Below are 13,855 nucleotides of genomic sequence, written 5' to 3' on the forward strand. Positions count from 1 at the left end.
AAGTAAAATAAATTGATAAATAAACTAAATAAATAATAAATAAAAATATCAAATAAAGAACTGCCTGTCCGGCTGTTACTCTATTTTTAATAACCTTAGCCTATTTCATACTACATTGTATTAAATGTAGGGGCTTCTACCATTGTCTGAAGCAAATGAACACCACTTCCTCTCCCTGCAGAAAGTAAAATGGCTGCCAGTAATAGCTAGGCACATAGGATAGGTTCCATCTTAATGTTTAAAATTCTGCACTTTGAATACTTTCTTCTGAATACTTTAACCTCCTGAGTCACAAATTTCAAACAAAAAATGCATCATTTGCTACTTTAGATCTCAAAATCAAGAGGCTCTAATCTTAGAATGATCTATCTTTGTCCATGTTCTAGATTAAAATAACTTTAAAGCCGCTCATAATACACAGGATCAGCTGGCTCCAGATATTAAAAATGATTAATTATGTGAATTGAAGACAGAACTTATAATGCATTTAACATCCTCTTAAAAATGTCCATGTCATAGGGGCAACTTGTATCTGTTCTTTCTAACCAAGACCCTCTCGGGTACTTTGTTTAAGATTTTGATTTTTTGTATTGCGTTTTGTTTTTTCATTGAAATTCAGGTCCTAGTTAATCCATTGCATTATTCCTAAGTATCAAATGAGTTGCTTTTCTTTAATTCCTAATGTACTTTTTTTGCTGTGAGTTCTATACAGCTCCCTTGCCAGGCAAAAAAGCTAGACTGTTTCAGAATGGATACATGCAGTGTCATCCTACCATGCTAGCTTTGCACATCTGCACACAGAAAGAAGTAAATATAACTCATGGCAAACTATACACCTGCAGACATAGGTCACTGTGGCTGTTATAGTCCAGGCTATTGGCACATACCAGAAGTCAAACTGAAGATACTGCAAAGATATTACAGGCCTCAGCCAGGCACATCCACCAGTAGCTTCTTCTGTCTCAGAAACCTCATGCAAGAACATAAATTAGGGTGCCACAATCATTAGTTGAGCAAACCCCACTGCTGTGGATTCCCCATAGTAACCTGCCTGTTACATATAACTGGCACTGTGAATTCTACATACATTACTATCACATTACTATCCATACCCATACCATTGATGTTGGCCATACCTATGTCAACTGTCATTGATATCATTATATAAAAGTGCAAGTAGTGTGTGAGCATAGTGAGCACATTCATAAGGTGTGTGGATACTTTTCAGACCACTCCTATACTTCCCAGTCATTTTCTGAGTGATGCTGTATGCTGTACAACCTCTAGAACCCTTACCACTCTCTCCCATTAGAGGGCTCCTGCCACCACTAAAGGAGGCCTACAAGCATGAATGCAATATTACTAAGCATGTCTATCTCATAGTAAGATGCATTTCACTGCATGGATGAATCTTAAGATACTTTACAACACAAATTTGAAAAGGGGTGTCAAATATTTATTACTTGCTGTATACTGGTATACTGCACACCTCACTCTATGTAGGCTGGAACCAACACCTGCGGCAGCACCAGCAAAACAGAATGATCGTTCAGAAAAAAATGAACACGGGACCTCCCAAAGACAATCAGACCAGCAACCAAGTCCAAACAAAACCCAGATGCTGAGAAGCAGAGTGCTGCTTCAAGTCTTTATATAAGGTAAGCTCTGAAAGAGAAAATGTAGGCATTCTTGTTAGTTGTATAGAAAGTGATAGAAAACTTTTTAGGCTGTCTCAGTTACAAAAATACCACACGGAATCAATCAAGAAAAGTCATTGTTTCCAAAGAATAAGGAGCAAGCAGCAGTGCAGACCAAACACAGGCTGGCAAACCTACACAAGGACAAATCTCATTGCCTATACCCCTCACTAGGGCTTGTAGCAGTAGCAGTGTTTGGTTTGATCCAAATATGTGACTATGGACTAGTTTCATGACTAGTATGTTATAAGGTACTGGTACGAGTAAATGATGCAAAATGCATTCTGTTTCTTTACTTACTCTAGCTAAAAGGTTGTCTCTCAGCTCACAGTAAAGGTAGAGAGTAATAGGAACATACTGGTTACCATCTTTTTTCAGCCTTACTTATATCCCTTCTTGTTACTCCTCTTTGCATTGTGTCTTTCTAAAGGTGTTGTGGGTTGTATGTAGTTCAACTAACTCAGCATTACTTTCTTCAGTAATCTGCCTGAAGAAGGAAAATGTAACTTCTTCCCACAAAGCCACTGGTACTGCAGCTTCTTCTATGACTTTCCCTGAGAGCTTTCACATTTCTGTCAGTAGCATAATGTTCAGCACAAAACTTAGAAATGGGACCCCTCCTGCCACATTTGTAACAATTTGTTAATGTGTCCTCCTGAGTACTCATTTTTTTTCTTTTAAATTGTGTTCTTTCTATCTAAGTAGTAGCTGAAGCCACCCTCTGACTTTCTTTTCCTTCCCTATATTACTCCCCCACTAGGACAGGCACATCAGAACAAACATCATCATAATTTTTACTTTTTTACTGGTTGACAGTTTTGTGCTGCTTAGAGTCCACATTCATTTAGCATTCACTGCTTTACAGTAGTAGTTATAGGCTCAGGACTCTGCATTCTCCTGCTTGTCTCACTTTATATTCACTTAGTTTTTAGGGGTTCTCACTCAAGTGACTTTCTTTTTCTATTTTTATGTTATCTTCTTTGTTTCTGTATTGATTTTTTTGTAACTTTCTATGCAGACTTTCTTAAATCAATTTTAGTTCAGTGCTCACTATCAGACCACTTCACCCCTGTTCTGACATTTCATAAAGTTTTGGGTTTCTATTGCTGTATCACTGAGGCATATTTAGTTAGTTAGTTAGTTAGTTAGTTAGTTAGTTGGTTAGTTGGTTAGTTGGTTAGTTGGTTAGTTGGTTAGTTGGTTAGTTGGTTAGTTGGTTAGTTAGTTAGTTAGTTAGTTAGTTAGTTAATGTATGTATGTATTTGATTATGTATTTATTTGTTTGTTTAACATTTGTTTACAAGGGTAGAGCACCGATTACAGATGACCAATTTTAGTCTCAGTTTGGGGAATACAAAGAAAGTCAGAATAATATTTAGTAACAGATCAACAGTATAAAAAATGCACATCTGTAAAATACCATTATCAACAAACAAAATGTAAACAGTATATATAATAATAACATATATTAGTTACAAAAAGTCAAGACAAATCACATTTAGAAAATGAGGTGTCTGTGTGATAAATACGGCTGTGAGTTGTATAAGTGAGAATGGTAGGATAGTTGAGTGGCGTGAAAGTAGTTTTTGAGTAATTGGAAGGAGAAGTTATGTTAAGCAAAAATTTATGCGAGCAAGAAGTTTTCAACAGAATATGCCATATGACGAATAGTAAGAGTGTTACTAGTAGGAGAGAGAGGGAATAATGTAGCTCAGATCAGTTGATATGGTTAGATGAGAGGCAATGACATTTGTCTGAAAAGAGGAGGTGCGCCTTTTTGTGGGTCATAAATTTAGGGTAAGATGAAGTTCTTTTCTTTGTGGGGGAATATTTTCCGGGGGTTACATACCCAAGACAACTCCATTTGTCTGATAACAAATAATATTCCTGTTACTGTCTACCAACAACCAAATTCCTTTTTTTTAAGTTTCTATGTCTGCACACATCTTCCAGTTAGGATTCTAAATCTCTGTGTGGATATCACTGCCTTGCACTCTCCCCCCTTAATTCTTATACTGAATGGGTATATCCAGCTGTTGCCATACTTCTTTTTTATTAAGTGCATCAGTCTGCCACACTGTACCTAAGGAATCTCCCTTCTCCCACATTTCCCATAATGATTTAAAATACAGAGAGCATTTCCCTAATGTTGCACAACTGGTGTTAGAGCCATGGACTAAAGCTAAATGCCAAGAAATGCATAATAGTATCCCTCAGGAAATCATCCACTCCTGGTAACTATCATATTGACAACACACCCCTTAGAGTTGACCCAGTAGCCAAGGACTTAGGGACACATGTAGACAGCAATCTAACCTTTGTCTATCACGTGTCTACAGTAGTGAGGAAATAATTCTATGTTGTGCAACTTATAAACAAAGGTATGGCATTTAGATCCAAGAAAGTCATCAATCTACTGTATTCAGCATTCATCAGACCTATCATTGAGTACAATGCTCCCTTTGATATGCGCCTAACTAGACATATCAAAACATAGAACTTCCACAGAGGTTCCTCACTAAAAGAATACAGTGCATAAGTAAAATGTCCTATGCAGACTGCCTCTAGGCCCTATCTGTATATTCTGTCTCCTACAGGCTGTTGAGGGAAGATCTATGCCTGGCATTGTCCAACCCCACTCTGATGGACCTCCTGCATATCAGCAAAGCAAACAGCACCAGAATTACCCATTCTAAAGACTTAAACCTTGCCTGTGATATGAATAGGACCCACTAGAGAGACAGGTATGGATCCCAGACAGACTAGCCTGTCTGTGGAACTGGCTCCCCATCCATGTGAAGCAGAGTTTATCCCTAACCCAATTCAAGTGTAACTTGGACAATTGGATGGGGAACAGGAAATTCACCCCTAGCTTGGCACCTGTGTCTATAATGGACACAGGCAACCTGTCAGTAGTTCATCTCCCAGGCTCCTGCTTCTATATGTTTAATTTCCCAAGCCCCTGCTTGCACTTATCAAGGGTACCAGAACTTGTCAGAAATTTGGGATGCATGGCTAGGCTTAAAAAGGCCTTTGGGGTTGTTAGCCTAGTAAACACATATAAACCTATGAATTAAATCAAGAATTAAAACCAAATCCTTTTTGAATTTCTATATGTGCAAAATGATACTCATTTTCTGTTATTATGACTACAATACCTCCACTTTTTGTTTGCTGCTAATCTTATACTTACACACAAGAGGATACTTGAAGGGAAACTATTCTTCCAGAATGCAAAAAAAGCTTTAACCTCTATTCCTTTTAAAATACAATACATTTTATAAGCTTAGTTGTAATGCAATGACATAGTACTGACTCAGTTACCCTAGCTGTAGTTGTTATCTCATTCCAAAGTAACTACTTAGACATGCATTTCATTTCACATTACATATTTTCCATCCAACTCGTTAGCCTATATCTAGCTCTCTCTCTTTCTATTTATATATATCTATAGCTATATATATATATATATATATATATATATATATATATATATACACACACACACACACACACACACACACACACACACACACACACACACATACACATATATCATTATATCATGAAAGAACAAAATACATTATAGTGAACATCAAAAGCATAGAACATAAAGAACATAACTCTGTGTATAGCCAACTGGCTCAGTAATAGGACACAGGAGGTCAAAATAGGTGAAGCCTGCTCCACCAGGAGGTCAGTCATTAGCAGAGTCCCCCAGGGCTCAGTACTAGGCCCATTCCTTTTTGAAATCTAGTTCTCTGAAGTGGAAACAAATGCTGAAAGTTTATTGATGACTAAGTTTGCTGATGATTGCAAGCTGGGGGTTATCATCGACTCCCCTGCAGGCACACATTCTTCAAGAAGACCCATCTCTGAATAACAAATGATGCCAAAGCCATGATCTTGAACTCAATGCTAAGAAATGCATAATTGTACCCCTTGGGAAGTCAACTATCTTGGCTAATTACCATGCTGATGGTAATTAGCCCCTAAGTGTTGACACAGTGGTCAGAGATCTGGGTACACATGCAGACAGCCTTACCTTTGACCAACACATGGCCACAGTGGTGAGGAAATCCTTAAAAACTGTCAACAAAATACTTGGCTCCCTCTATAGAATTAAATCTTACCTTTCTCCTACAGCTAGAACAACCATAGCACATACTCATCTAATCTCTACCCTCCTCTATGCCTCACCTATTTTCACTAACCTTTCTAAAAATAACCTCAGCAAACTGGAAACTTCCTACAATAACATCGCTAGATTTGCAACAGGTAACCCTTACAGAACCCACCACTGCATAAATATAAAGCAGCTTGGATGGCTTGAACTACAAAACGTGATTAAATTCTATCAACTAACCATCGCCCATAAAACTCTTTATAAACCTTCCTGTACTCCTAGTCTATCTACCCTCATCACTCCATACATAAATCTGAAATCACTGCTGTTCTCACACAAAAATCTTCTATATACTTCTAAACCTAACAGCAAAGCTGGTGAATCTCTCTTCTCCAATGCTGTTGGAAAAACCTGGAATCTTCTCCCCAGTGACCTCTCCTCTCTTCCCTCTCTATCACTCTTCAAAAATAGACTAAAACCCTACCTTAGAACACGCTGGTTGTGCCCCTGTACTAAACCGGACTAGGCTACTATCCACCCAATTAAACGTAGCTCTGCCTGTCCCTCACTACTCATAAACTATTATATATTTTTTTACCTATAAATGACTGATTTCCTCCCAAACTACACTGTGCCGAGTCTCCCTTTATATTTCCTACTGAAGAATATATTTGTTTTTTTCCTTTTATATTTTGTATATACTTAACTGGCCTCCTCTCTTGACCTTAGTCTTTCTATTTATCTATGTTTTATAACTGCATATTGTATAGTATAAGCATTCTTGCACTACAAGTTCTTTGTTTATCCTCACAAAATACTATGTTTTAACCTGTAATATTGTATTTTTTTATAAAATTAATGCTGCTATTTAGTCATTTCCTGGGGGGTTTTTTGTGTCGATGTAACTGAAATCTGCTTGTTTTAATATGAATATTTTTATTTAGTCTTATTTTGTATATTGATTACTAAGTTTTTCATTTATCTGTAGTGGAGCTTATCTCCCCAGGCCTCTACTGAAAATGGACATGTATCCAGTTAGACTAGCCCAGTCAACAAATGTAAAATAAAATAAAATAAATAAAATAACTTATATGCAAGAGCATGGCATCTAGGTCCAAAGAGGTCATTATCCCACTGTACTCCACCCTTATTAGACCAATCATAGAGTACAATGTTCCTTTCAGTATGTACCTGATCAAGCATATGCAGCAGCTTGAGCGACCTCAGAGGTTCCTTACAAAAAGAATACAAAGCATTATAAACCTGCCTTATGCAGAGCACTTTAACCCTCTCCCTCTACTCAGTCTCCTATAGATTGCTGAAGGTTGATCTTTGCCTGGCTTACAAGGCATCCACAAACCACACACTTATGAATCTCCTGCATATTTGTAAGTCAGACACTACCAGAAATACAAGGTCTAGGGTCCTGAATTTTGTCTGTAACTTAAACAGCACATGCAATAGCAACAGATATATGGCTCAGAGACTACCTGTTCTATGGAACAGGCTTCCCATCCATGTGAAGCTGAGTTCATCTATTACGCAGTTTAAGCACAACTTAGACCAGTGGATGAAAAATAGGAAATTTACACCAGGCCTGGCACCTGTGTCCATTATGTACAGAGGTAGCTTATAAATGCTTGGCCCCCAATGTCATATTTGGATACAGAATGTCATTATTATTTCATAAAAACTTGATAAGGCTTAGAAAGGCTAACCAGGTTGTTAGCCTAGTAACAATCTATTAATCTAGAATCTATGAAAAAGGCTAGCGACAAAGAAAAATGAACAGTGTTTTGACACCACTGTTGCCAGTATACCTCTGCTGTGGAACAGACTCTCCATCCACATAAAACAAAGGTCATCCCTGTCAATATTCAAGTATAACTTAGATCTATGGATGGAAAACAGAACATTTACCCCAGGACTGCTCCCTGTACTATTAATGCACAGATGCAGCTCCTAAATGCTTTATTCCATGTATGGGTCCCCTCAAATTATCTGTGGTATGATACCAGTTATTCTCATTAGGGATACTATATAATTATCATCCATGGGATGGGTACGGTCAGTCTATAACAAAACAGGATAGGTTATTTTGAGCACAAAAAGGAAAACTGGCTAAGCTTAAAATGGCCTGCAGGGGCAGCTAGCCTAGCACTTACCTATGAACCAATGAAAAAAAGAAAAGCATTTAAGCAGGGGTCAAGCCACAGCATGCCTCAAACTTAAAAATACCAACTCCCATGGTCACACCAATTAAAAAAAAATATATATCTCTTAAAATGGGATTCAGTACTGCACATATTACCTTAGCAAAAGAAATCTGATCAACTCCAATAATAAGACCCCAAAACAGAGATATTAAATATAATTCTAATTCCCTTCAAAAATAAATAGAACAAAAACTCTTACATACACTACTTTACAACATTTGACATTTCAGCAACGTGTCAGCATTACTGCTGATTGTACAAACTGGCATTCATTCTAAAGTCCCTTTGCTCAAAGAGAATACATAATGCACACACACACACACACACACACACACACACACACACACACACGCACACACGCACACACACACACACACACACACACAGACATATAGATATAGATATAGAGATATATATGATTTTATAAATACATCATTTTCTACATCTATTTAAATTGCTATTCTGTCTTTCTTAATGTTGTTGTGTTGCACATCACTGACTGTGTCCTAAATGTCCAACATGGCTTAGGGATATAGTCAGCCAGTAGAGTAGGGAATTGAGATACATATATATATATATATATATATATATATATATATATATATATATATATATATTAACATAGGCATCAGATGACAGCATTAATGCACATGTTATGACACCAACAAACAAAAAAGTGTTAATATGTGTGTACATGATGATACAATACTATAGCCTGACATATAAAATGGGAACAGCATGATCTTGATAGCTGTATGTGTTAAACCATGTATTCTATGGCTATATCACACCACATTATTCACACCCATCAGGTGGAGATACATTACATCTGACATTGACATGACATCTTTGACTATGTCCCTGATTGTTGGCTTACAGAATGATAAATTTGTCTGCTTAGGACAGGTATTCTGAACTTCTCCAGCCATCACTCTGACTAGAGATGTGCAGCCATTTGATATAACCTGGGAGTCTCAGTTATGGTTCTTCAGTTCAATGTGTCATTAGGGTGAGGCAGTATTTCTGTTCTTGTAACAAGTTAGTATATATGGAAATGTCTGACTCATTTTATATGACCACATTGTTTACTTACTTATAGCTAAAGGTCATCTGTAAGACTGTACACATCTGAATATTATTTGTTTTCATTTGACTTTTCATGCATATTTAATACCTTTACTTCTAGTCAGTGCAAAGCACAATGACCATCATTTAGGCACCTTACTCTGATATGACCCCCCTGTTCTTGTGATGTGCATGCCATTACACAAACCAGGATTTATCCATTGCTCATTATCCAGTTGTGCAATAAGATATTAGAAACTTACACTGCTGTGCAATAGCATTACCAGCTTTATGATTCCCTTTCCCACCCCAAATAGCTCATGTATATCAGAGAGCTAATCACTTGCAGTGCTAAATGGGTGAGGTTAATAGCAATTTATCCAGTATGTTGATTCAGAGATGTTTACACTGGCAAGAGCTCTAGTCTAGACATTTTAGTATATGTACTGTGAAACATAATTATAATATTAGAACATCATTACCAAACAGTCTGCTAGTTAAACATGTAACACTACACAACATACCTCTCAACAATCCAGATTTCTGCATAATGTCCAGATTTTTGTCTCATATTTTTGGTCTGTTCTCATACAATTTGTGGTTTCCTGGCAAATCACTCAGGATTGAATTTCCTAAATAATGATATACATTCAAGTTTCAGACGTCATATGCTTCACAAAATGCATGTAAACTCAAATCCAGTTACTCTAGCAACTTTCTACATTTATAACAGCAATATTTGAAATCTGTCCCCCCATTATTTTATGCTATGCCCAGATTTCTTGTGCTAAGAGGTTGAGAGGTGTGGTACATAAGTTAGTTATTTTTACTTTTCAGAAGTGGATGCTTGACAGATTTCACAGTCTGAAGGTGTATTGTAATAAGTTTTGAAATGAAAAGAGATTATCTGAATTTCTGACTAATGGCTTAGATACTCACAGGTTATAGATAAGAACATGAGATAATGTGCATTCATATATATACTATATTATGTATTCATTGTGATGTTTATGTATCTGTATATATGTACTATTTCTGCCGGTATGTTTCCATGTTATCACCTCTTATAATACATCATTTACTATATCCCTCCCTCACTACTACAACCTCAAATACTTCCACCTTTATTTCACTGTCAAATCCTCTCTACTATTTTATAATCTCTGCCTCACATATTCACCTATTATACTCCACTCCTCACAGTAATGCCTCTCATACACATCTTTCTCCTTATTTTTACAATTTACCTCTCTCTCCTACAACTATCATCACTTCACCCAACATATATATACCTCCCAAATTCACATAAACAACATCTACCTACAAAGTCTTCCCCTCCAGCTACTCTGCAATCTGCTCTAGTCTGTATGCCACTGATATAATTTTATAAAGGAAATCCAACAATCCTCTTTCCACAGGATAATCTTCCTAGTAACCTAGTCCAGAACTACGCTAGGGACCCAAAAAAGAAGCTCCATCCAAAAACTTTTCCTATTCATCTTAGCCTACTCCACTGTGGTGACATTCACCCTAACCCTGGCTTTTCTCCTTCCTCTCACAGTGCCCCTAACTCCACAAAATCCCTCAATTTCACCACCAACATTCAAAGTATAAGAAACAGAACCTCCCTTCTACATGCATGGTTAAGTCAATATAAACCAGACTTTACAGCCATAACTGAGACATGGCTAAAACCATATATAAAAGATTCTGAATTTCTCCCCTCAAACTATTCCTGCCTTAGAACAGAAAGACTCCACAAAAAAGGCAGAGGCATGCCTTATTATATCCAACCACCTTCACAGTGATTCTACATTCAAAGCGCACTCCCTCTTTCTCCACTGCAGACTTATCACCTACCTCAAATTAAATGACTATAAAAGCATTTGTGTCATAGTCATATACATTCCCCCAGGCAACAATATTCCCATTCTCAAAGGCATTCTTGCCTGGACAACCAGCAACATAAAAAATGAAACAATCATCCTAGGTGACGTTAATATTAACTGGTTTGACATCTCCAATAACAACCCCTCCTCAGACATCAACCTTTACATCTATACTCAGCTTATTTCAGATATTACCAGACCTGACAGTAGGAATAGAAAAGGTTCAATCCTGGATCATGGTTTCTGACCCTAATAAGATTTCCACCTCCGGTACACTTGCAGACAGTATAAGTGACCACTCACCAGCATTCATAATACGTAAGTCCACCACTTTACCAAACATACACCAATATAGATATATCTGAGATCTGTCCCATTTCTCCCCAAATACCATTAATGACACTTTGCATAATACTAACTGGAATCCGCTAAAATCTCTCCCTCTCAGTGAAGCTGTGGAATTCTTAAATTCTACATGTCTTAGTATCCTAAATAGTCTTGCCCCTCTCCGACTAAAAAGAGTCAAGACAAAACATGCTAACTGGCTTGCCAAGTCCACAAAGCAAATTATGCCCTCTAGAGATAAAGCCTGGAAAGCCTGGCTAAAAAACAAAACTCCTCCCAACTTCATGCAATATAAACAACTTCCCAATCAGGCCAAATGATTAGCACTTAAAAACAAAAAAGAATTCTTCCAAACTCTCCAAAACCAACATAACTAGAACCCCAAGAAATTTGGGGACCAATCAACTCCTTACGCCATCCTGGGACTCCCCATAATCTCTGCCAAGACCCAGAAAAAACACCCTGTGAGTTAGCCTCTCTCTTCAACTCTTACTTCATTGACACTATTGCTAAACTTACTACCACCTTCCCACCCATCAGCACAAACCCTACAATAGTACATAGCCCAACTACTACACTACCCACTTTCTCACACTCTCCCATACCTACCTCAACCATACAAAAACTTCTTCATAAACTAAAAGCATGCACAAATGCCCCAGATAACCTACCTGCAGAATTCTTACAGCTATCAGCCTCCTACATAGCTTACCCCATCAGCATTCTCCTCAATAGGTCCATTCAGGAATTATATATACCTGATATCTGGAATAAGGCATGCATTTTCCCACTTCACAAAGGTGGCAGTAACTCTGATATCTCTAACTGCCGGCCTATCGCCATTCTTTCCCCCATCTCAAAAATACTAGAGAAGTGCATTCACACTCAGCTCCTTAGTCACATAGTTAAACACCACCTCCTTTCCCCCACTCAACATGGCTTTAGGCCAGGACATAGCACTAACACCACCCTCATTTCCTTCCTGGACACAGTAAATAGAGCTTGGGATGATGGATCCATAGTCTCTGCACTCTTTCTCGATCTATCAAAAGCATTCAACACAGTTTCCCACTCTTTACTGCTTATTAACTCTCTAACCTCAGCATCTCTCCCTCCACCCTTCATTAGTTTTCTAACTATCTCAGAAATAGGCAACAATCTACAATTTGGCAACACTGTTTCCCACCTTTCATCAACACCAATACAGGGGTACCCCAGGGTTCCATACTGGGTCCCCTTTTATTTAGTATATTCATCAATGACTTCTACACATCTCTTACCCACAGTACTGTAATCCAATACCCAGATGATTCTACTATTATCTGCTCTTCTAAACCTGCCTCTGTACTACAGCAGCTTAACCAAAAAGCATTCACCTTAACTGAATCTTGGATGTCACAGAACCATCTCACCCTTAACCCCAATAAAACTAAACTCTTAATATTTACTCCAAAAAAATCCATCCCAGTTAACAAGTCAGAATTCTCTGTTCATTCCCAAAATAACACTAGTCGTTCCCAGTACCAAATCACTTGGTGTCATCTTTGACGACAACTTAACCTCTGACCTTCGTATACATAGCAACATAAAAAAAAACATCAAAAACTAGGAGCCCTTTATAGGCACAACTACTGTCCTAGCTTTCCTAGATCTGAAGAACTACTCTCTTATGTACGAAAGCACTTATCTTTTATTTTATTTTATGTATTGAATCAGTGTGTTTTATTGGATTTATTAAGATTTCTTGCACTACTGCAGTTTGGTTTACTTTGATACAAAATATTCTTTCCTGCAACCGGTCTTTGCTCCTTTACCTTGTTTTACTTTGTCAAAACATAAAAAAAACATCAAAAACTAGCAGCCCTTTATAGGCACAACTCCTTTCCTAGCTTCTCTGCAAAAAAGGCTCTTGCCTCATCATTCCTGTTTCTAACACTCTTATATGGCACCCCCATCCTAACCAATATTCAGTCCTCCCTGAAAACCAAACTCAATTCATGCAACAATAAAGTTGCCAAATTTGCTACAAATGCTAAATTCTCCACCCATCACTGTTCTGCGCTACATCAACTAAACTGGCTCGAATTCCCCATCACCTCATATACCTACAACTAACTACTGTCCATAAACTTATTTACTACCCAGCAGTCTGCCCATCCATCTCCACCATTCTGACCATTTACCATCCTAATCGACACCTAAGGTCAGAAAACAAAATGCTATTAGACACTGATAAACAAAAAAATAGTAAACCAAGCATCCACCACAGCTGATATCATACACAGCTTTTATTGCTGACAGACAATAAAAGCCGTGAATGATATCAGCCGTGGTGGATGCTTGGTTTATTATTTTTTCACTTGTCTGCTTATACATTTTACTGAGCGACCTTCAGCAGCATTGGGTATATTTTGTTGTTTTCTTAAACACTGATAAACCTAAGCTCTCAGAATGCTGTATTCTTTTATTGTCTCCAAGCTATGGAATAATCTCCCTCCTTCACTCAGAACTATCAGT

This window comes from Protopterus annectens, chromosome 12.part0 (assembly GCF_019279795.1).
Source record: "Protopterus annectens isolate FY-2018-M chromosome 12.part0, PAN1.0, whole genome shotgun sequence".
Taxonomy (NCBI): Eukaryota; Metazoa; Chordata; order Ceratodontiformes; family Protopteridae; genus Protopterus; species Protopterus annectens.